General features: G+C 36.9%; 1 protein-coding gene and 1 pseudogene across 2 annotated transcripts in view; one reads left to right on the top strand and one right to left on the bottom strand.

The window, feature by feature from the left end:
• Positions 1-24,438, top strand: part of CTNNA3 (catenin alpha 3) — a 1,753,506-nt gene that overhangs the window by 758,587 nt on the left and 970,481 nt on the right. The window lies entirely within an intron of this gene.
• On the bottom strand, positions 1,161-2,176 carry LOC122492805 (annotated as a pseudogene).

The following is a 24,438-nucleotide window of genomic DNA, read 5'->3' as shown; positions in this document are numbered from 1 at the left end:
AATTCAGATTAATATAAATGAAACATGAAAAAAATTAAACAGGAATTTTTTGTGTTTAATTCTGTGCTTTAATAATAGCTTTATTTTTGAGTATTCTGTTACATAAATCTCCAAACATAGAAGTAGAGAGAATAATGAAATGAACTTCCATGTACCCATCACCCAGTGTCAATGTCAAAAATTACTAGCACATAGCCAAACTTTATTTATTTATACCCCCAATTATCACTCCATCCTCATGGATTATGTTGAAGCAAATCCCAGACATCATATAATTCACCTATATGTAACTCTAAAAGATAAGAACTAAAAAAACATGTATTGCTGTGATTTCATTATTCCATTCTAAAAAGTTAGCAAAAATTTGATGACTTCAAATCAAATACCAATCAACATCAAATTCAGTATGCATGCATGCAACATACATATTTGGCTGCCTTTTTTTTTTAATCAGGGTACAAACTAGATCCTCATTTTGCATTTCATTGGTATACATCTAAAATCTCCTTTAAACTTTAAACTCTTCTATTTTCCCCTTGTACTTTGTTAAAGAAACTGGGTTATTTGTTTTGTGGAATTGCCCACATTCTGTGTTTTGCTACATGCATCTCCATGATATCAGGTAAAAATTTCCTCTGACCTCATCTTCTATGAGCTATATATCTAGACATAGAGGTTTAATCAGATCTCAGTTTGATGCTTTGGCAAGAATACTTGATTCAGCATGTTGGATTCCTTCTGCTGCATCACACTAAAGAGCCCTTAGTTTCTAATATCTCTTTATTATAATGTTAGGTTAATCTACAGGTTTTTATGTGATTGGCCTGATTCATCCATTATAAAACTTAAAAAAAATTTAGTGTTTATTTATATTTGAGAGAGAAAGAGAGAGAGAGAGGGAGAGAGCGAGAGAGCATGAGCAGGGGAGGGGCAGAGAGAGATGGAGACAGAATCCAAAGCAGGCCCCAGGCTCTGAGATGTCAGCATAGAGCCTGATGTGGGGCTCAAACTCACCAACTGGGAGATCATGACCTGATCCCCAGTTGGATGCTTAGCCAACTGAGCCACCCAGGCACCCCCTGATTCATCAATTATAAATCGGGCTCCCAATCAGTTTTTCACCTGATAGTTTATCTGTTACTGATGATTATTACATAGATCTATTGTTCAATAGGCATTGCAAAATATTAAGATTCTAATTCCATCATTCCTTTTTCATTTATTGGCTGGAATTCTTCTATAAATAATAACCTTACTGTATCAAGTGTTTATTTTGAGGCACATACAGGAAAGGCTGAAAAAAATACCTGATTATTTCCCTTTAAGTTTTCAGAATAATAGGCCAGTTCACTAAAATTCTGGAGATTATTATTGAATTGCTTTTAGGTATCATTATAACTTCATGGATCTTCTCATATTTGATATTTTTCAATCCACCTTAGTTATTGTTCTTTATGATCTTGAATTTATTATCTCATCTTTGCCAATAGGAATGTCTTCGGTTTTTTTCTTAGGCAGATAAAAGGTTGTTTTATTGAATAACCGATCTGTGTAATTGCTGAGGCCACTATGTATAGACAAAAGAGAGGGAGTTTTATTTCTTGGTCTCTTCCTCCTTGGACAGAGTCTTGATGATTTCCTCCTTCTTTGCCTGGAGCCACTCTTCATGGTGCTTGCATGCTTCCTTGTTCTTAGCCCTGCAGGCCTCAGCTTGGTCAGCCGGAAGCTTCTTGTGAGCCTTGTGGGCCTTCAGCTTGTGGATGTGTTCCATGAGAATTCACTTGTTTTTGAATACATTCCCCTTCACTTTCAGGTACAAGCTGTGAGACATGTGGTGGTCAATCTTCTTAGATCCAGATATCTTCTGAGTAGCTGGTACAGAATTCTCATCGTTCTCATCCAGGTCACCTTCTCAGGCATTCGAGCAATGGCAGTACCTTTTCTCTTACCAGTGCCTACATGCCTGTCCTTCTGGTGGGCCAAAATATTTTTCCAGCACTGGCCCAGAATGGACCATCCTAGACTTTCTCAGCCCATCTTTGATCAGTTTCTGGACACGCTGACAGGAGTTGACATTAGCGATTTCACTGGTCTCATTGTGGTCCAACCAGACCTTCTTGTCGCCACAGAGTAGGAGACTGGGGGCAAGCCTCTTCTGATGCCTGAGCATACTCATGGCTGCCTTCACTGTGGTGAAAGGAAAGACAAGACCTCTTCAATTTTGTTCCTAAGTCTTTGTGAAATGATCTCTGTGGTCACTGATGCATCCTCACTTTTTGGTATGACAAGCAGTCCCAAGATCTTCTCTTCTATTTTCTGTCCAAACCAGGAAACAGCCATGTCTTTAAGGCATCTTGGTATCTTTTGTGGGAAATGGTGTTCATAGTCCACAATTTGGTCACTGGGGATGCTCATAGCTACTTAATTGGTCACTGTATCTAGGACTATTCTGTAGAAATATTTTAAAAGAGGAATACTTTATATTGATATTTCCATACTTTCCATATTTCCAATTCAAATTTCAGTTTATGGGGTTTTGCTTGTAATTTTTTTCATTTGATATGTTTATCTCTTTTCTCTTAAACTGAAAATCTTAGTTCCATATGACTGCATATATATAATAATTTAAGAATAATTTTAGAATAAAAGCAGTAATGGGGTGCCTGGGTAGCTCAGTCAGTTAAGTATCTGACTCTTGGTTTCGGCTCAGGTCATACATAATCTCACACTTCATGGGTTGAGCCCCATGATGGGCTCTGTGCTGATGGTGAGTGGCCTGCTTGGGATTCTCTCTCTCCCTCACTCTGTCCCTCCCCCACATGCTATCCCTCTCCTCTTTTCTCTCAAAATAAATAAATTAATTAAATGAATTAATAAAAACAGTAATATTATTAACAAGGTGATTAGTAAAAACAATTTAAGATTTCTTACAGTTCTTGGTTTATGGTACTTAAAAATAATTCATATCAATTCATGCCCAGTTAGTTATATAGCCTTGTTTCATTGCTTTTTATTTCTATGGATTGTTTTTTTAGTTTGAATTAACTTTGTTTAATAATCATTTAAAACATTATTATAGTTACAAAGTCAAAACCTCAAAGTAAAGCACATTTGGAGAGTTCTACCTTCTCTGCCATTGTCCCTCTCTTGTGGGTACCACCATTTTTATTAGTTTTTGGTTTATCTTTCCTTTTTTTTTAAATAGATATAGCTATAACTCTATACATATATAAATTACTATTTCTCCATTCTTTTTTTTTTTTTTTCAACGTTTATTTATTTTTGGGACAGAGAGAGAGCATGAACGGGGGAGGGGCAGAGAGAGAGGGAGACACAGAATCGGAAACAGGCTCCAGGCTCTGAGCCATCAGCCCAGAGCCTGACGCGGGGCTCGAACTCACGGATGGCGAGATCGTGACCTGGCTGAAGTCGGACGCTTAACTGACTGCGCCACCCAGGCGCCCCATCTCCATTCTTTGATATAAGGTAGCATACTATAAATGCTTAAACACCTTGCTTCTTTTTTACTGAAACAATATATCCTAACAATATCTGGTAATACCTCATTCATTTTACAAAGCACCTAAAACTCATGGCACTCTTTGTGGACCAATATGTAATATTTATATTTGAATTTTAAAATAAAATTTTGCCAAACTTGTTCCTGCTCTAAGCTATTGTTTATAACAGTGCTTGATATATATTGCCTCCATTAATCCCCATGACTTCCTCATCAGGAAGCACTTGTGCAATCACCATTTTGTAAGTGAGGAAATTGACATATAAAGAGATTAAGTGACTTTACCAGGGTTTGTAGGTAGTGAATGGGCAGGGCTAGATTCACAAATAAGCAGTCTGACTCCAGGGTCAGTGCTGTGAATAACTATATCATACTGTCTGTCCCTCCTGGAATATAGAAAAAATAGAAAAATAAACAGAAGAGAGGTGCCAGAGTGGCCTAGTTGGTTAAGCGTCCAACTCTTGATTTTGGCTCAGGTCATAATCTCAGGTTCAAGAGTTCAAGCCCTGTGTCTGGCTCTGTGCTGGAGGCACAGAGCCTGCTTGGGATTCCCCCCCCCCCCCGCCTCCACCCGCCTCTCCCCTGCTCATGTGCAAGCATGCTCTCTCTCAAAATAAATAAATAAATAAATAAATATTAAAAAAAAAAAACAGAAGGAGATAATACAGCTGAAGAAAATATATAAAAGAACACTTTATATTTAGAAAGTTTTAGTCATTAAGATTTTCCCCACTTAATAAATCTTATTTGAGTTTAGTAACAATACATTTCGATATACTTCACAAAATTTTGTAATATTCTTTAAGGACATGGTTGAAGAGCTGTTGGTACTCAATACTTGACAGATGAGGTACCTGAAGTCTTGGAAGAGATAGGTGATACAACTGGTTGATATTAAGTAAGGGCTGCAAACCTTGCCTTCTGTCTCACACAATAAGGGATGAGAGTTAAAACAGAGTTTTGGGGCCTTTGAGACCCCAAGTAACCAGTGGCCACTCTGAAGGTATCGTGTTTAATTCTAGACCCTTCTAAGCCCCAAAGAAGGCTGAATCTAATTCTGATCGTGCATTACCATACCTACTTCTTTTTTTTTATGTTGATTTATTTTTGAAAGAGAGAGAGAGAGAGAGAGACAGAGCATGAGTGGGGGAGGGGCAGAGAGAGAGGGAGACACAGAATTCGAAGCAGGCTCTAGGCTCTGAGCTGTCAGCACAGAGCCCGACCCGGGGCTCGGGCTCACAGACCGCCAGATCATGACCTGAGCCAAAGTCGGATGCTCAACCGACTGAGCCACCCAGGGGCCCCTACCATACCTACTTCTTAACAGGTCATTCTCACTTATTTTTTCCTTTTCCTTTTCCCTCTAGAGCTGTTACAGTTGGCACAGTTATATAGCTACATACCTGCTCAATGGACTACTTCTAATTTTATTGTGAATTTCTTCATTTTTTCCAATGTTTACCGAAGCTCTGATCATTTTTCTAATCTTCTTGCAATGAAAAACCTATAATACATACATAAAATATAGTATTTGTAAATACCTGCCTTAAGGGAAACAAGATTTAAAAAAATGCCACAGTTAATTGGCTTCAATTATATATAAAAAGCAGAAACTTCTGAATCCTTTGCCTTTCCTTCCTTTGTTGAGATTATTATGCTTTAAAAAATCCGCATAAAAATCTAAAATGGAAACAAACAAATAAATATTATCAGAAAAATGATCTTGAATATCTTAATTAAAATATGAATCCACACAGATATGGAGATAAAAGTAACTAGTTCTTCAGTTACTATATATAGTATCCTACAGTTAAATGTTTTATTTTTATTATCTACTTATTTTTTTAACTTTCTAGTTATAAAAATGTTTTGTTTATACTATATTAAGTTGCTATTATTTTATATGCTTTTATGTTTTTCCTTGTGTCTTTTTAATGACTTAAAAATCCATCTATGAAGAAACAAGCTTAAGTTAGAAGTTGTCTAATATTTATCTGTTTTTGAGGGGAAGGGTGAAGGGACAGAAACTTGAAAAATAGAATAAACACTAATATAAAAAGACAAGAAAAACAACTTAAACACAGGAAATCAAGGTTCTGGATAATCTCAATAATTTAGGGTGATAAAGTGGATAGAATATGGTTTCTGGTATCTGAGAGTCATGAGTTCTTTTCAAACTCCTTTACTTATAACACTGTTCGAATTGTTAATTATCTTTGGAACTCAGCTTCCTTATTTCTAAAAAGTAGCACATATAAGTTGCCTCTCAGATTGTTTAGAGAACAATATGACAGCAACTAATAAATTCATGGATAAAATATGTAATTAATATTTTTTATTTATTCATGTATATTTTATTCTAGATATGATTTCAGATTATATTTGGTAACTTTTTAATGTTATAATTTATTTTCAAAACTAGCCTGTAGATGATGCAATTTATACATTATATATATACATATACATATATATATATATACACATATACATATACATATACATATATATACATATATGAAATACCTGCTTTGACAATAGTGTTAGGTCCAAAGGATGAGTAAGATAATATCCCTGCTACAACAAACCCACCATTTTTTTTCTTCCTACCTCTGCCAGAGGGTCCCCTTGGACTTAGGTTTGATTGGCTATGATTCTTTAGACAATATCTATAACAAATCAGAAGAACTTCATATATAGTCTTATAGCAAAATAATTGTAGAGTATCTCATTCAGTACTGAAATTATCCACCTTGCATTAAATTCTAGTATATTAGTTCTCCGCTATTTTTCTTTCTATTATTTTCTTGGAGGGAGTAAACTTAATTCTCCAATTCTATTCCAGAGGTCTTATTTTTCTTTGCCTTTATCATCATCACACTTTATTGGCAGCCAGTATAGTGCAGTTACAAGTATAAATTCCTGTCAGGCATATTGATTATGATTTTTATTTCTCCACTGTGCTTGTTTCTAGTTCTGTTCACTTGGTTTTCTACTTTGAAATTTTGCTACCTACAATATTCTCTTGGCCATCTCCTCTAGAAAGTTTGCACACTAATTCATCCTTCAGAATTATTTCATTAAATTCCTTTTATTGATGATCTCCTGGTTACTAGGGTGGTTATATGCAATTATTTGAAATAATCTAAAAGAACCCAGAGGGCCCAAAGTAGTTATCCCTATTAAAATACACCTTCTCGTTGGGCACCACTTGTTAAATAATTTACTCATTCTATATAGACCCATAATCACTGTAATCAATGAAAAGGTACAGAACATCTTGGTTCCTTCTGAATTTCAAATTATTTTCTCATGTCTTTTCAAATCTATAGAGCTTGGTGAAGCTTTCCTACAATAGAAAACTGCGTGCAAGCACCCAAGGGTCAAGCCTTTCCCAACCTAAGCTTAATGGCTTTGCTGTGCGAGCTAAGATAATTTATAAAAATCACAGAAGAGCAGATTCACCTGTTACCATGTATAATAACATCTCAAAGAGACAGCTAAACATGACAGTTAAGGGGACTTGCAGTTGAGAGAGAGAGAGAGAGAGGAAACATGAGCAGAGTTGAGAGCCATATAATTATGCTTATTCACACTATGACTAGCTTTAAAGTGATTTATTCAAAATGGTTACCCGTGTACTCTTAGTCACCCCCTTTCTTGACTACATGCTAATTCTGATTTGGGCATTTGTTTCTAGAATATATTGGTTCTTCCTCTTGAAAGAGAATTGTGCTGCATTTTCAGTACTGTTTAAATCAGTTAATCATATTCCCCAATTATCCCATAACATTAGTTATTTGAATTTCAAGTTGCAATGTTCTTAGAGAAAGCTTAATATCTTCATTATACATACAGTCACGGTTAGCTAATTAGCATCCTGAATGCTGCAGTTTAACCCTGGATGCCACTATTCTTGGCTTCAGTGTTATATTGGGTTTTATCATTTAAAAATTTTTAATGATATTTGAAAATACTATTGTTGAATTCTACTTAATAAGAAGTCCCCTTTGAAAGTTTCCAGGCACCATATAAATGTATTACGGCTTTCATCTATTGGTTTATAAATAAAAGCACCCTTGAATGTTTTCCAAAAGAGTAATACGATTTAAAATATAGTTAATGAAAATTAAGCTATAATGGTTTTCCTGGAGGAAAATTGCACTACATAATTAATTTTAAAAATCACTGTTTATTTCTTCAGTTTGTTGAGAAACAAGAAACAGATTCAAAATAATAAAGCTAAGAGAACACACTGCATTTTGACATTGTCTCTAATTAAAGGATCAGTACCTCAGAAACAATTTTACCTTGTTTGAGTTGCCATTTTAGTTGCCATTGTACTTAAGGCTTTTTTTCTCCATTCCTTACATAGGGATTCTTATCTTTTAAATAAAAGATGTAAAGGAGCTGCAATTATTTCTGTTATTAAAATAAGCATCTTGCAATTTTACAAATTTTAACATTTAGGTTTTGATATTTTAACTTAGTGATTATTATACAATGGACAAAACCATAAATCAACATAAGTCGGAGAGGTGAAGTGATGTGCACTCAATTACATGTTGAGCAATGACAGAACTGGTACTAAAACTTAGGCTTCTGGATATCCAGTCTAGTGCTTTTTCCCTTATCTGGACTTTTGGTGCCTTGTGATCACTTGATTTGCAGTATCCCAGAAAATATACATTTAAGGTTCTTCATGTCTGTCCATGACCTGATAGCTCATTTCAGTTTGGCACTCAATAATACTGCATTGTCTGGGTGTCTGGTTGGCTCAGTTGATAGACCATGTGATTCTTGATCTCAGGGTTGTGAGTTCGAGCCCCACATTGGGTGTAGAGATTACTTTTTATAAAAAATAATAATAATACTAATATTCCATTGTCTGGATGCACTGCCATTTATCCATTTATCTATGGAGGAACATCGTGATTGCTTCTAACTGTTGGAAGTTTTGAATAAAACTATTTTAAAATCCATGTGCAAGTTTCTGCATGGAAATAAGTTTTTTCAGTGCCTTTAGGTAGAGTGAGATATCTGGATTGTATAATATAGAAAGAACATGTTTAATTTTGTAAGAAAGTGCCAAACCATTTTCCAAACTGGCTGTACCATTTTGCTTTTCCTCCAGCAGTGAATGAGCATCCCTCTTGCTCCACATTCTTACCAGCATTTGGTGTCAGTGTTCTGGATTTTGGCCGTTCTAATAGGTGTGTAGTAGTATCTCATTGTTTTAATTTGTGTTCCCTGATGACATTAAGTGTGGAGCATGGCATCTTTTCCACAGCAATCTTTTAACAAAGTCATTCCCTTCTTAAAACTCATCACTGACTCCCCATTGCTTTTGAAAAACAGACTCTATCATGGCTTTCCTGATTTGGCACAGGTGTAGCTAACTCATTTTGCATTAGGTATATATTGTTGCTGTAACAAATTACTACAAGCTACATACACTTAAAACACAGGACTTAAAACAACACATATTTATTATCTTAAGGTTCTCATAAGTCAGAAGTCCAACATGGGTCTCACTGGGCTAAGATCAAGGTGTCAACAGGACTGTGTTCATTTTGAGATTCCAGAGAAGGATCTTTTTTGTTGATGAAGGTGTTGGCACAGTTCAAGTCCACAGGGTTGTAGGACCACATGTCTCTATTTCCTTGCTTGCTGTCACCCAGGGGTCACCATTAACTTCTCTTTTTAGTTTTTGTACATTGACCTCTACACCTCAGAACCAGCAATAGGGCATCTATCCTTTTCAGACTACCATCTCTCTGACCTTTCTTTCATAGTCCCATCTCTCTTTGACCACAACCTAGGATGTTTTTGACTCGTAAGGACTTGAGTGATCAAACAAGTGATCCACTTGTGTAATCCAGGATAATCTCCCCATCTCAAGATATGTAACCTTACTGACATCTGCAAAATACCTTTTGCCATGGGTTCACAGATTCCAGAGGGTGTAATAATTTTTGGAGGGCCATTATTCTGCTTATCACACAGCTCATATTACCTTGATCACCATTTCCCCACAGTGGCTTCCTTTCTTTTTGCAAACCTGTGAAGCACCTCCCTACCTCAGATACTTTGAATTTTCTGGGCCTTGCTCCTTGGATTTCTTCTTCTGACTCTTTGTATGGTAGTAGACTTAGTCAAAGTTGGTTCTGAAAGCAGGTCCAACTGAACCCATAGTAGGGATTTGGTCAATTGAAACTACAAGAACTTGAGGAAGACAGAAGCTGTAGACAAGACATTGAGTCTGATGGTAATACAGTTTCTCAGACCTACATGTTTTGACTGTTAGCCCTTGGTCCCTGATGTACTGGAAGAGGACAAGTTCCTGGCACATGATTTTTTTTCCTGCAATTGATATCCACCCTTGTATTGGGATAAGAGAAAAGTTACATGAGGGTTTATCAAAAGTAATCATGAAACTGCATTTGTGTTCCTCTACTCTAATGCTACATCTTTTGTTTTAGCATGAGGGGTCAGTAGGCTACTGATTTTGAAACAGAATCATGAAAAGAAAGTGCATTGCTACTGAGAGAGGATAAGAACACCAGTTATTTTTCAGACAGAAGTTTGTTCTAAATTATATTTTCCTGACTCTCTAAGGATTTCTTTCCCACCTAAAGATGGGCTCTTAAATGTCAATCTTGATCTTTTTGCATGGAGAGTGAGAAAATATATATTGCATAATTGTAAACTGGGAAACTAATAGAGCGTATAGAATAGAGTCAGTGGTGTGTCAGCCCTCCTGGTCTGATGAAACTCCAGAGATATTCATCATCTGGTATTAGAAAATGCAGTACAGCCCTTAGAAATGTCATTGCTATTTTCAACTCAACTTTAGTTTGGGACTGGTGAATCAATTAATCAATCAAAGTCTCTTAAAACAGTATAGTTTTTTAAAAGATAAACACATCTGCCTCAGCATTTAAAATTTGATGGACTGAAGAAGAAAAACTTTTCCCTGTTTATGTTCCGGGTATGGATTTAATTTCATTTAAATTCAATTTCATTTCTTCACATTAACTAAGGAAAATGTTGTATCTCAAGATATGACCTGGTCTATAACAGTGGAATGGGCAGTCTAAAATGGGTATGATCTGGAACTAAGGAAATGGAATGTAGGTGTGGAAGATGATGAGCCATTATAATGAATCCTAGCCTTTATGTAAAATCTAGCTACTAAGGGCTTGCATTTGTTGAGGCTGTTGATTGTTGAGGGTGTTGGCAGAGAGTGATATTTAACGTGTTAATGGAGAATCCACGAGGAGGCAGTGATGTAGAATAGACATCTGTTGTCACTAGAGATGGGAATGTAATCACAGTGAGGCAGTACCCTTCTTCCGAGGGTCTAAAACACAGAATTTAACACAAGGGTCCAAGTATCAGGAGTGTGATCTTGATGGAGGCTGAACTTGGGAATGGGGCAAAATACCTGGCTGCAAAACCAAACAAACATAAGGTTGATTTGATGTTCAGTCGCAGATCATTGAGTTAGAGTTTCTTCAGTCCATCCTTGATGAAATCACAACAGGATTTATCATAGTGAACTCATTGGGATTGTAAGTGGAGGTTAAGGAGCACAGCCATAAGGAGATGAAAAAACTATTATGGAACATTCTCCAAAACTTGTGGCTTTTTTTTTTTTTACACTAATTTCTTTCCCTTTCTTACTTTTTGATCCACTTCTGTCCTTTTTCTTTCTCTCCTTTGGTCCATGGCAAATAGGATTAGAGGCTGACAGTATAGGGCAGTAAGGAAAATAAGGGAACTTTCTTTTTCTTTTGAACCTTTGGGAAGTCCTGCCACAGACATTTCTATATATTTCTGAGATGGGATGTTACAAATGACCATCATTGAAGAAAGTCCTGTTATCCAGTTGAACAAACAGAGATTAGATTATCAGTCACTGGTGTGATCAGTTCGTTTTCTTAAGGAAACACAAGGTATCTGCCCTTTATAGCATCAACTGCAACACTAGAGGTGCGTTACAAAGAATCTTCCCAAATTATTTCCTTTTCTCCTTCTTTTATTTTTTTTTCAGCAAGAGTTTATTTTATTTTTCCTCTTTCTTGTGATTTTAAAATTTGTACTGAATGCACAACAGGGATAAAATACAATTTTTTTTCTTGGCACAGAGACTTGCCACCCAGTTGGCATTTTTATTATAAGAACAATTACCTGGGGAGGTGATTTACTGGCAAGAACAAAATCAGTATATCCTATTATCTCCCAGTGTTTCCCTAACAGACTCTCTAGAACATAGTGTTTGGAATTCAGAGGGGGCTTGCGTATAGAATCTGGACATTCTGAAAGCCTGAACAAGGAAAATTGAAAAGCTGAACCTTAAAATCTATATTTCATTGCAGTAGATACAGTTGCTTATCAAGATGTAATAATGTAAATAACATTTTGCCTTAAGATAAATAGGTAAAGGGATATTATATGTAATTATTAGCCTCAGAATAATTCAGCTCGTGTTAATAACATCATATTATCATGACCTGTCTTATTAAACTGTGTAAAATAGCAAAAAGACTTTACTTGACTTTGCATGATGCATTATTGCTTTAGTTAGGTGCTTGGGTGGCTTTCAGTATGTCATATGGAGTGCTGTCAAAGTCTGTAATACCCTGGGGAAATGAATTCACCCTCAAACTAATATTTTTTTCTTTCCTTCAAAAAAAAGTTATTGTAAACAGTTTTTGACATTCCACTGCTGCCTTTTCTTTACCCCAACTCCTTCTCATATTCTTAGGCAGTTACCTAGTACTTTTATGGTATCTCTGGGTGCTCAGGATTATTCTTATGCATCATTGAGTCCCATGATCTTGGCCTTTTATAATTTATCTTCCATAGTTTTTTTTTTCCTTACATGAGTTATCCATTGGTGTAACAGATAGCTGCAAAACCTAGTGGCTTAAAATAAAAGCATTTACTATCTCACAGCTTCTATGGGTCAGGAGTTGGGGGAATAGCTTAGCTGGGTGTTTCTGTCTCCAGATCTCTCATGAGGCTTCAGTCAAGCTGCTGATGGACACTAGAGTCATGTGAAGGCTTGATTGGGGCTGGAATACCTGCTTCCAAGATGACTCACTCACATGGCTGTGGCAGGAGGCCTTTGGTTAGGGCAGCTGGCTTTTCTGAAAGTGAGTGATGTCTTTTATCACTGAGTCTTATAAGTCATACTCCATCATTTCTTCCATACTCTATTAATTGGAAGCGGGGCGCCTGGGTGGCGCAGTCGATTAAGCGTCCGACTTCAGCCAGGTCACGATCTCCCGGTCCGGGAGTTCGAGCCCCGCATCGGGCTCTGGGCTGATGGCTCGGAGCCTGGAGCCTGTTTCCGATTCTGTGTCTCCCTCCCTCTCTGCCCCTCCCCCGTTCATTCTCTGTCTCTCTCTGTCCCAAAAATAAATAAACGTTGAAAAAAAATTTAATTGGAAGCAAGTCCCAGTTCACTTTCAAAGGAAGGAAAATCAAGCTCTCTTGAAAGGAGGGATATTGAATAATTAGTGGACATAGTTTAAAACCACCAAATCTCCCACAACCCACCCAAGCCTTCAATTCACCTGTCTTGTGTCTTATGACTTTAGTTCATGATAAAACTACTAATAATAGAGAGTAATTGTGTTAAAATATTTAGTTTCTCTGTGCAACATAGTATAAAAATTAAAAAAGAGCATACAGCCAGTTCATGTCGTGGCTCTGCCATTTACTAATTATATGACTTTGGGAAAGTTATTTAACCTTTATAAACCTCTTATCAACCATTAAATGGAGATTTTGATATCTCCCTGAAGGACATAATAGAGTCAAAGTCATACATGTAAAGTAACTAAAATGGAGTTTTACACGTAACAGGTTCATAATTGGTGGCTATAATGACAACAACACTGATTATTATTGTGGCCATTGCATTGCATTTGGGAACTGTTTATGACCTTGACATAACTCAAAGAAATTTAAATGGTGGAAATTACTGTGCAAATTGGCATGGGGCAGTATTTATTACCAGAGCTCCCCTCAGTCCAAAGGCTCACTTCCACCCGCCACTCAGCCAGTCCCTCCATGATCCCACCCAGAGGCTTCAGTGTATTTGGTCAAAGTGTCAGTCAGTATTGGGCCCTGGTTCTGAGCCCCTGCTCTACAGCCTATAAGCTATGCAATCTTAGGCAAACTTTTCAACATTTTTAAGTCGCCTTTCTTCATATATAAATTTAAGGTACTTATTTCCTTTATGTGGCGCAGTGAATCAAGTTGTAGTAGAAACAACTGTGGCTTAAAAACTGATTTGTACTTTTTTTGTTTAAGTCAGTAGCTCCCAAGTTAAGTCAGGGCTGTTCATTGGAATTCCCAGGAACACTTAAAAAAAAATCCTGATGCCTGGTTTCATCCCAGAGATTTCAATTTAATTGTTCTGGAGGCCACGTGGTACTCTTCATCAGGGGAGGTGTTTTTAAAAGCTCCCAGGGGAGATATTTCTAACATGTTAAGAGACACAGGTTTAGATTGATAATTTTCTCTCTTACATCAATTGTTAGACCAAATGGTCTAAATAAATTAGATTGCAGTTAAAGTGGTCTAAAAACACATATTTAGATTTTAACTTTCCATGTTTTTGATCTTCCATTTTTGTTTTTCCTCTTGATAATTTTATTTTTTCTCAGTATACATTTAACCCACTTATTCAGTACTTCCTAATTTTATTATTCTTGCTTTGCTCAAACCCTGAGTTCCTTGTGCTGAGGTGAAATATTCTACTTTTTTTTTTAAATAAGAAAGGAATAAGCAAGTATAAACTCATGGTGTTGCTTCTAGATAGATTATTCTTCCAGCAGGAAAGATGACACCATGTGGCTTTGGTGGAAGTAGATAGGCATCCTGCTGCTTCATAAGAACCATTGATGAACGGTGCCATTGGCACACTGGACTATGTATTGGCAATAGTGCACATAACAGATGGAGCTGAGTGTAGGCAGTCAAGTGTTCAAGCTCTGTCTCTGAATTGACTAATGGTTTTGATGGCAGAAATTCAAGGCTGAAACACTGGGATGCCAGTCTTTGTGTTGTATTGAATGTCTGCAATTAAAGCTATGAGACCACTCCCTTTCTGCTCTAACTCAAACTTAATTAATTTTGAATTAAAACAAATAGTTTCCATGACCACATGAGGTACATTTTGGGTTTCGTGATCAGGATTAGTGTAATGATGTCTCCACCCCTTGATTATTCCTCACAAAAGACCCCTAAGAAGCCAATTTAAAATGCCATCCAAAGTGGCATGTTGCTGTTAAATATTTTGATATGTATAGGACATTTTCATATCCGTGTCCTAAGTAGAGAATCTGTAGGTGTCCTGTTGGAAAATGCCAGTGACCTAATGTAGCATAGAATCAGTATGGGCGTTTGGCACTCATCCACAACTCTAAGAAGGTCATTTGTCAGGGCTTTCAGAACTAGTTCAGGCTAGGTCTGTCTAAAATAAAGATACAGTTCGAGGTGTAGTTTTCAGATAAAATATTTTAATCATACCTTGTCTGGTTATTGTTCTTATAATTAGCACTGTGGTTAAAACTCCGACCTAATACACCCAAGATCTGGATTTAGTTTCCATGTGAGTTACTTAGCTTTATTCTATCTCATTATCACAGATTGTTCTTTTAATCGTGCTAGGAGCCTTGTAGATACATTCTTTCTGGGGAAAAAAAGTATATAATTACTTTTAGACTTTGTATGCCAATATCCTGAATTCCCTACTTTGGAAGACCATGTAACTCAGATTACTTGCCTGGATGTACGGACAGCAACATATGATCTTGAGTAAACTGGAGCTGAGTTAGTGTAATCTCACCTTGTGTCACCCTATTTACTTTCTTTTAGACACTCCAAGAGTAAAAATATTCATAGGTGTAGGAACTGGGTAATTATAATGAATTGACTAGTGGTTTCATTGAATACATGGAAACAAATAAAAATGAAAACACAATGGTCCAAACCCTTTGGGATGCAGCAAAAGCAGTCATAAGAAGGAAGTGTTTAGCAATACAGGCTTACCTCAAGAAGCAAGAAAAATCTCAAATAATCAACCTAACCTTACATCTAAAGGAGCTAGAGAAAGAACAACAAGTGAAGCCTGAAGTCAGCAGAAGAAGGAAAATAATAAAGATAAGAGCATAAATAAATAATACAGAAATTAAAATAACTGATAGATCAGTGAAACCAGGAGTTGGTTATTTGAAAAAAAATAATGAAATTGATAAACCTCTAGCCAACTTACCAAAAGGAAAAGAGAAAGGATTCAAATAAATAAAGTCACAGATGAGAGGAGAAAGAACAACCAACACCACAGAAATACAATTATAAGAGAATATTATGAAAAGCTATATGCCAACAACTTGGATAACCTGGAAGAAATGGACAAATTCCTAGAAACATGTAAACTACCAAACCTGAAACAGGAAGAAATAGAAAACTTGAACAGACCAATAACCAGCAAAGAAATTGAATCAATAATCAAAAATCTCCCAATCTTCTCAGGGCCAGATGTATTCCCCAGGGAATTCTACTAAACATTTAAATAAGAGTTAATATCCATTCTTCTCAAACTATTCCAAAAAAATAGATAAGAAAGGAAAGCTTCCAAATTCATTCTTTAAGTGTAGCATTACCCAGATACCAAAACCAGATAAAGACCCCACTAAAAAAGGGAACTACAGGCCAATATCTGTGATAAACATGGACACACAAATTCTCAACAAAATACTGGCAAATCAAATCCAACAGTACATTAAAAGAATCATTCACCATGATTGAGTGTGATTTATTCCTGGGTGGCGGGGGTGGTTCAATATTCACGAATCAATCAGCATGATACATCACATTAATAAAAGAAAGGATAGCAACGATATGATCCTTTCAATAGATGCAGAAAAAGCATTAGACAAAGTACAACATCCATTCATGATAAAAACCCTCAACAAAGTAGGGTTAGAGGGAACATATCTTGACATGATAAAGGCCATGTACAAAAGACCAACAGCTAATATCATCCTCATTGGGGAAAAACAGAGAGCTTTTCCTCTGTGGTGAGGAATAAGACAGGGATGCTCACTTTCACCACTGTTGTTTAACATAGTACTGGGATTTCTAGTTACAGCAATAAGACAATGCAAAGAAATGAAAGGCGACTAAATCAGCAAGGAAGAAGTCAAACGGTCACTATTTGCAGATGACATGTTAATCCTATAGAAAATCTTTAAATCTAATGTGTCAGTGCCATTATTTAAGGCACTGGCAAATTGTGGTCCCTACCTGTTTTTAGGTTTGCTTCCAAAGCCAGGGTCCTCAAGTCCCTAAACACAGCTATCAATTCTGACACAGTTATCTTTGTCTTAGTAAGAAGAGATGAGGCTCTGTTTGAATAATGAACCTGAAACATCAATAGCTTAACAAATACAAGTTTTTACTCATGCAAAGTCTACTGTGTTCTCAGTGGTTCTCCAGGACACTCTCTTCAAGAAGTGACTTAAGGAGACACTCAGCTAGCATCTTGAGAAGCTGTCATCTCAATATGTGGCTTCTAGGTCCTACATCAGGGAAAAGAGAGAAACCTCCAGAACTTATACTTATTCTGTTTACAGCTCAAAGTTTAGAACTCACTGGGGAATGTGTACCCGGGAAAAGGAGGGTGAAAGAGGACCTGGTAAGCACAGAATACACTTTGCCACACTACCACTTAATTTTCTTCATTTCCCTTCTCTGAAGTTCACCTCATATTTCATTGCTTGCAGGTGTCTCCAAACTACTCTTCTTGGCTTTGGTCTCTTGTGTCTTCAATACATTCTAAACACTGCTGCCAGAGTACTCTTATAACAGTGCTTTTGTAGTATCAATTCTCTGCTGCAATATCTTCAGTATCCGCTCTCCATTAATTACAAACACAGTTTAAATTCCTCAGTTGTGTCTGGTAAGACTTTACATTTTGGCTCCAGGCTACATTCTGAAGCTTATCACTGTGCATCTCCAGTATGAACACTCTGCTTGAATTCTCAACTCCAGCTCTATTTATGGTCTCCCAAACACACCATGCTCAGGTCTACCTCTGAATGATTATTTTCACTATTCCTTCTAACTCTGTCTGTCCCTGAAGTGTTTCTGATGCAGAAACCCAAAGCAATTGCTTTCTCTCTGCTGTATTCCCATTTCATCTATTATTTGTGTCATTCAGCTGGCATGGGCATTGACTGGTATCATTACTTAACTTCTCATGGGCATTTGTCTTATCTCTTCTATTAGTTCATTTGTAAGACAGGAGCTATATCTCTGCATTTCTCGAATATCTCAGAAAAATACTAAAAACAGGATTTGTTGAGAAGAGTGGGTTCCTGAATGATTGAGTAGGGAGCCCTAATTTGCTTTCTGTGATCCATAAGCTCTGGTTTCATGTAGTGATGTAGTAACATTAAGATGGGATTTGTATTCTTATTTCTAGTACATGTTGACAGTGTAGGATCTTTGGCTTAGAAGTCTTAAGGTGAATATTGTATTTCCTGATGGTAATATCTTTGCTTGGTTTTATATAAATGAAGTTTTAAAGTCTCTTCATTTAGTGACCCAGGAAAGTTCATGGTTCATGGTAGTGAATTTTTGGTATTGGATTCTGCTTTATATCAGTGCATTAATATCATGATTAACAAGTGACTATACAGTTAAGAGGGCTTTGGAGTCAGAGAGCTTTGGGTTCAAATTATGGAACCAGAACATGTGACTATGTGCCTTAGAGACTCAACTTCTCTGTTGAGTTTCCACAAAATGGTTATAATATCTACCTCCATTACTGAACTGTTGAAGTAATGAAATGACATAGTCTCTAAGATACCTAGCACAGCGCTTTACAGATAGTTATTGTTCAAAAAATGGTTAATTCTACAATTAATATATATGCTATTTAAGAAAATGTGTCACTTTATTTGAGTCTAAAAAGCAACATTGCTTTTGTTATTTTTAGTTATTTATCTTCCTGGAATTTCTTTGCAAAAAAGAGGCAGGCAGAGGAGCACATCCATAGAAGGCTCCTTCCAGAAGGATTTTGGCATCAGGTACCCATCAAAGCTCCTATGCTGTGACCACTGTACAGATAAGAAAGAGTCTCCACTTTGTGGCCCACTGGGCTGCTGGAACTGTTCCCTGTAGGGACTCCAGAGCTGGGTGGGTTATGAAAGGTATGGTTAATTGTGGGAGGAGGCTGTGATGAAATATGGTTGCTCATAGAATCAAGTAAAACCATAATGGCTATTGGAATACAAAGGGCAGCTCCATTTAGAACATCAAAATAAAGAGTAAGAAGTTATAAAAGGAAGACACTGGTTCATGCCCAGTCTTATTTTGTTTTGCTTCCTAGCAGAGCAGCTGAATGAGAATTTAATTTGTTGTGAGTGCTGGCAGTGCACAGGGAAAAAAATAGAATTTACAAATGTTTTGAATTACTGGGAAGCTTGTGCAATTGTATGCACTGTTCAGTTTTATACATTTTTATGAGTGAGATACCTTGTTTCAATAGTGGGGGTTGAGGCTGCTGTGAACAGTATTTGTAACTCCATTGTATTCTAAGCAATTTAACAGATTTATCTGAGGTTTGAGGAACAAAAGACTTCAGCAAGTACATAAAGCAAAATGTGGGGGATTTGATTTGATACTGAATCCAAAAGGCGTGTTCACAGAAAGGGGTAAAGTGAAAGGAAGGGACAGTGGGTGTGGCAAATGGCAGTGCTTTCTTCATTTAGTTTATCCCAGCTTCTTCTTTTCCTGGCCTTTGAAAACCTAGTGCCCAGTAAGAACTACCAAGGATTTCTTAAGCTACCTTTTCTTTACCTGCTGTAAAAACTAATAATTTCTATGGTGAGGAAATTATTCAAAACACTGATACTTTAGCAGCTTTAACCATTTAGCCTTTCAAACTTAAAAAAATAAACCTTAAATATTATAAATACGTATAGATCTGGAGTATAAGCAAAGTTTATAAAACTGCATCAAAAGTTTTTTAGATTTCTTAGAAAAAGAAATCAATTTTCTTGAATTTTTGGCAGGATCTAAAAAGTATTTACCTAAGATTGGAACTTCCTGAGTTCTAAATCAAGGCAAGAATAGAGGATATAGAATAAAAAGAAGTGATTGTACACTGAGTTGAAAGAGTAACTAAGAATAATCATGGGGCTTGCATTGGAAAGCTGGATTTATTTCCTTTTTTAAAAAAATATTTATTTGTTCTGAGAGAGAAACACAGAAAGAGAGAAAGAGAGAGAGAGGCAGAGAGAGAATCCCAAGCAGACTCCCTGCTGTTAGTGCAGAGCATTGATGTGGGGCTCAAACTCATGAGCCGTGAGATCATGACCTGAGCTGAAACCCAGTGTCTGATGCTTAACTGACTGAGACACCCAGGTTCCCTGGATTTATTTTCTTAAAAAGATTTCTTCATTGCTTCCCTAAAAGCAATGTAAGTGGCCTTTTGACAGATACATGGTGAGATAAAGTTATCAGGTGTCTTTCTACTCTTCTAACTAGCACTGGCTGCAGTGCAAGCACTGACAGGTGATAGATAGTTCATGAAATTATAATAAAAGGCAACAGGCATTTGTGAAAGAGGTGCTGGAGATAGGCTCAGAGCTGATGCTACCCCTTGGCTCCAGTGCACCTCAAGAAACATAATTCAAGTGAAAACAGTTTTCTTGTTGTATAAAAGAACAGTTTCAAGGGAGGGATTCTTTCATGTACCTACCATATCCTGCTCCCTCTCTTTAGAAATTCTGGAGTTGGCATTACCTTCTGGGTCTTGGTCAGGCTACTGCTTAGGACTTGCTAAGAATAAGCCAGCAGACAGTGCCTAGAATTGTGACGTGATCAAGTCTAGACAGGAGTCAAAATGGGAACAGAGGCAGGGAAGTAGGGGCAAAAAAGGGACACATGCTCTCAAGTGATACAGAGACAAAAAAATGAAAAAGAAGAGAGGAGAGGAGAGGAGAGGAGAGGAGAGGAGAGGAGAGGAGAGGAGAGGAGAGGAGAGAAGGAATAAAAAATCAGGCAGCCCAATTCAGTACTCAGTTCTGAGCATCTTCAGAGTAAAGGCAGAGAGCAACTTTGCCCTTTGGATTACATGTCTCAGTCTTCCCAGGTACCTCACTCTAATCTTAAAAGAACAAACCAAACAAAACTGTTCCTAGCGAAACCTTGGTTTATCCAGGGAATCTAATAAGAATAGATCTCCAGAATTCGGATGTTACTGAACAACTGCATATAGATTACCCTTTTCCTCCTTATACAGGGCTGGAGACTTTTCCTCTTCTCTCTTCCTTTTCTCTTTCTCCTTCCTACTCTTCTGCTTCACTTTATTGACATTATTTGTACTTCTTCTCACTTAACAGCAACCATGGCCTTTTTTGACCCTGGTAAAGTTTAACATTGCTAGGGCTGCATGTATGATTGCTTGCTCTTTTTTTTTTTTTTAATTCCTAATAGGTCCCAGACTTTAATCATGTATGCAGGTGAGTTGAAGACTAATATTTTCTAAACTTTGGCTTGTGTGAGTATAAATGTATATAAGAATATATCCACATCATATTCTTTTTTTTGCACTTTTCTTTTTTTAATTTAATTTTTTTTTAATTTACATCCAAATTAGTTAGCATATAGTGCAACTGTGATTTCAGGAGTAGATTCCTTAGTGCCCCTTACCCATTTAGCCCATCCCCCCTCCCACAACCCCTCCAGTAACCCTCTGTTTGTTCTCCATATTTAAGAGTCTCTAATATTTTGTCCCCCTCCCTGTTTTTGTATTCTTTTTGCTTCCCTTCCCTTGTGTTCATCTGTTCTGAGTCTTAAAGTCCTCATATGAGTGAAGTCATATGATTTTTGTCTTTCTCTGACTAATTTCACTTAGCATGATACCCTCTAGTTCCATCATGTAGTTGCAAATGGCAAGATTTCATTCTTTTTCATTGCCGAGTAATACTCTATTGTATATATACCACATCTTATTTATCCGTTCATCCATCGATGGACATTTGGGCTCTTTCCATACTTTGGCTATTGTTGATAGTGCTTCTATAAACATGGGGGGTGCATGTGCCCCTTTGAAACAGCACACCTGTATATTCCTTGGATAAATACCTAGTAGTGCATTTGCTAGGTCACAGCGTAGTTCTATTTTTAATTTTTTGAGGAACCTCCATACTGTTTTCCAGAGTGGCCGCACCAGCTTGCATTCCGACCAGCAGTGAAGAAGAGATCCTCTTTCTCTGCATCCTTGCCAACATCTGTTGCTGCCTGAGTTGTTAATGTTAGCCATACTGCCAGGTGTGAGGTGGTATCTCATTGTGGTTTTGATTTGTGTTTCCCTGGTGATGAGTGATGTTGAGCATTTTTTCATGTGTTGGTTGGCCATCTGGATGTCTTTTTTGGAGAAGTGTCTATTGAATCCACATTATATTCTTAATCAAGATCATGCCAATGCATTATTGGAAGAACTAGGTTAAATAAAGATTACATATTATGTAGGAAGAGGCTAGTTACCCTTAAAAAAATACCTGATTTTCCTAAGGCTCTGAAAACTAAACTACAAACATAAACATTTTCCAAAAGTTCTTTGTATCAATTTTATTTGTTTTCTCAGAAGATTTGGTGATCTGATTCACACTTAGGGTTTGTTTGTTTGTTCATTTAATCTATGCTTAGTTTTCTGCTTTACTAGTTTGAGTATTTCTTTTCCAACAAGTTTCAGGGAAGAATTCTTAGAAATGCAGACTACAACTACTCTATGGCCCATCTTACCACCTGTCCAAATCTTTTCCTAAAGACATAATAGTAGGGAAAATAGGAGAATACTATGTATTTCTTCTGGAAGAGGGTGGATATTTATTATATAAAGACTTAGTAATATCCTTCCCTTAAGAGGCTAAGGGCATGGTCTCACTCTGTCTTTATTTTTTATTTTTTATTTTTTTAACGTGTATTTATTATCGAGAGACAGAGTGAGCATGGGAGGGGCAGAGAGAGGGGGAGATAAAGAACCTGAAGCAGGCTTCAGGCTCTGAGCTGTCAGCACAGAGCCCAACGTGGGGCTCGAACTCATGAACAGCGAGATCATGACCTGAGCTGAAGTTGGAGGGTTAACTGACTGAGCCACCAGGGCACCCCTGTTTTTTTTTCAATTTTTTAGATGTTTTTATTTTATTTTCGAGAGACAGAGTGAAAGTGGGAAAGGGCAAAGAGAGAGGGAGACACAGAATCTGAAATAGGCTCCAGGCTCTGAGCTGTCAGCGCCGAGTCCAATGAGGGGCTCGAACTCACCAATGGTGAGATCACCTGAGCTGAAGATGGACACTTAACCGACTGAGTCACCCAGGTGCCCAGACTCTGTCTTAAACAAGGCTCAGACTTGTCTGATGTAACTTTGGGGATTTAACATACCAGCCAGGGAGCCACATACTGCAAATCTGCAGGCACATGACCCTGAAAAATAACTAAGGGTTTATACTATATATAAGACTCTGTACTTTTTTTTAAGGACTCTTTTGATATGTAGAGTGTCTTAGCAGTGATGGTCTCTGAGCCAGTGGTTGGTTACTCCTTTTTATTATTCTTTCATCCCCATAAATGTATTGGTTCCATGGTTGTGCCTCGGGCACAAATGAGAATATCTCAACATTTATGGGTCATTTTTGTTATTCTATTCTGCGATTGAATATTGGGATTAGTGTATTGTGTAATTTTATTGCTTTAAAGTTTTCTATTATGTTTTCATATTATTGAATAACTACTTTTCATTTAGTCCAATAATTAAATAAGATATTGGTTATATATACAGATAGAATCAGCAAGAGGCTTAAAATAACCCATTTTAATAATCACATATGTAATGATTACATTTAATGATCACATTTGTAATGTCATTTAAATACTGTTGGGTGATTTTCAAGTGGCTGACATTTTCCTTAACTGTATTTCCTTATATTTACTTTATTTTCTTAAAAATCAGTGGCTAAAAGCAAATGTAACAAAATGGACAGTGATAGTCCACGGAGTGTGATAAAAATCAAAGAGTGGGACCTGGGTATATTTTTCAGGTACAGTCCTTTGGGACAATTATGTAAGCTTTATGTTCACACATTGCCCCTCCTAATTTCTCCAGGTTCTGAACCTGCTCTCCTCCTATTTATTTGCCACATGAAATGTCTCCCGCTTCCACCTTCCCACCACTGGGCTTTGTATAATTTGTTTCCTCTGATTGGAACATCTTTTTCTATCTTCATTACCTTATAAACTCTTCCTTCTTTAGGGCTAGTAGCACAACGTTCAGAAAGCAATTGGCAGTCGTTCCAACTGCTTCCAATCTGCCTGTGATGAGCCTTATTACACACCGCACTTGTCCTTCATAGCATTGTTGCCACTGCAGTTGCACATTTATTTATGTGATCCTTTGGTTAATGACTTTCTCCCTGCAAGAATGTAAGTGAAATGAAGATAGGAACGGTGTTTGTTTCTGCTTTCCTAGCATAGTTCCTGGAACAGAGTATTACATAGTTGTTGAATGAATGTTTAAATGAATAAATGGATGAATATAGGAGGTAAAGAAATTCATTATTAATACTAATTATTATTTGTTTTTAAGATACAGGATCTTGTCAGTCTGAAACCTTCACTTGTGTGAATATCTGTTTTGGAAGAAATAATGCAAACAATATAGATTCTACCAGGAAAAATTTGGTTCAAAGATGAAACATGAAGTTTAGTAGAAGGATTCTTTAAAGTCTAAATGGAGTGCATCTGGGTGGCTCAGTCAGTTAAGCATCTGTCTTCAGCTCAGGACATGATCTCGTGATTCATGAGTTTGAGCCCCACTTTGGGCTGTCTGC

The sequence above is a fragment of the Prionailurus bengalensis genome, chromosome D2 (genome assembly GCF_016509475.1).
Source record: "Prionailurus bengalensis isolate Pbe53 chromosome D2, Fcat_Pben_1.1_paternal_pri, whole genome shotgun sequence".
Lineage (NCBI taxonomy): Eukaryota > Metazoa > Chordata > Mammalia > Carnivora > Felidae > Prionailurus > Prionailurus bengalensis.
Note: the sequence above shows the minus strand (reverse complement) of the source record. Positions and strands in the feature narration are given on the sequence as shown.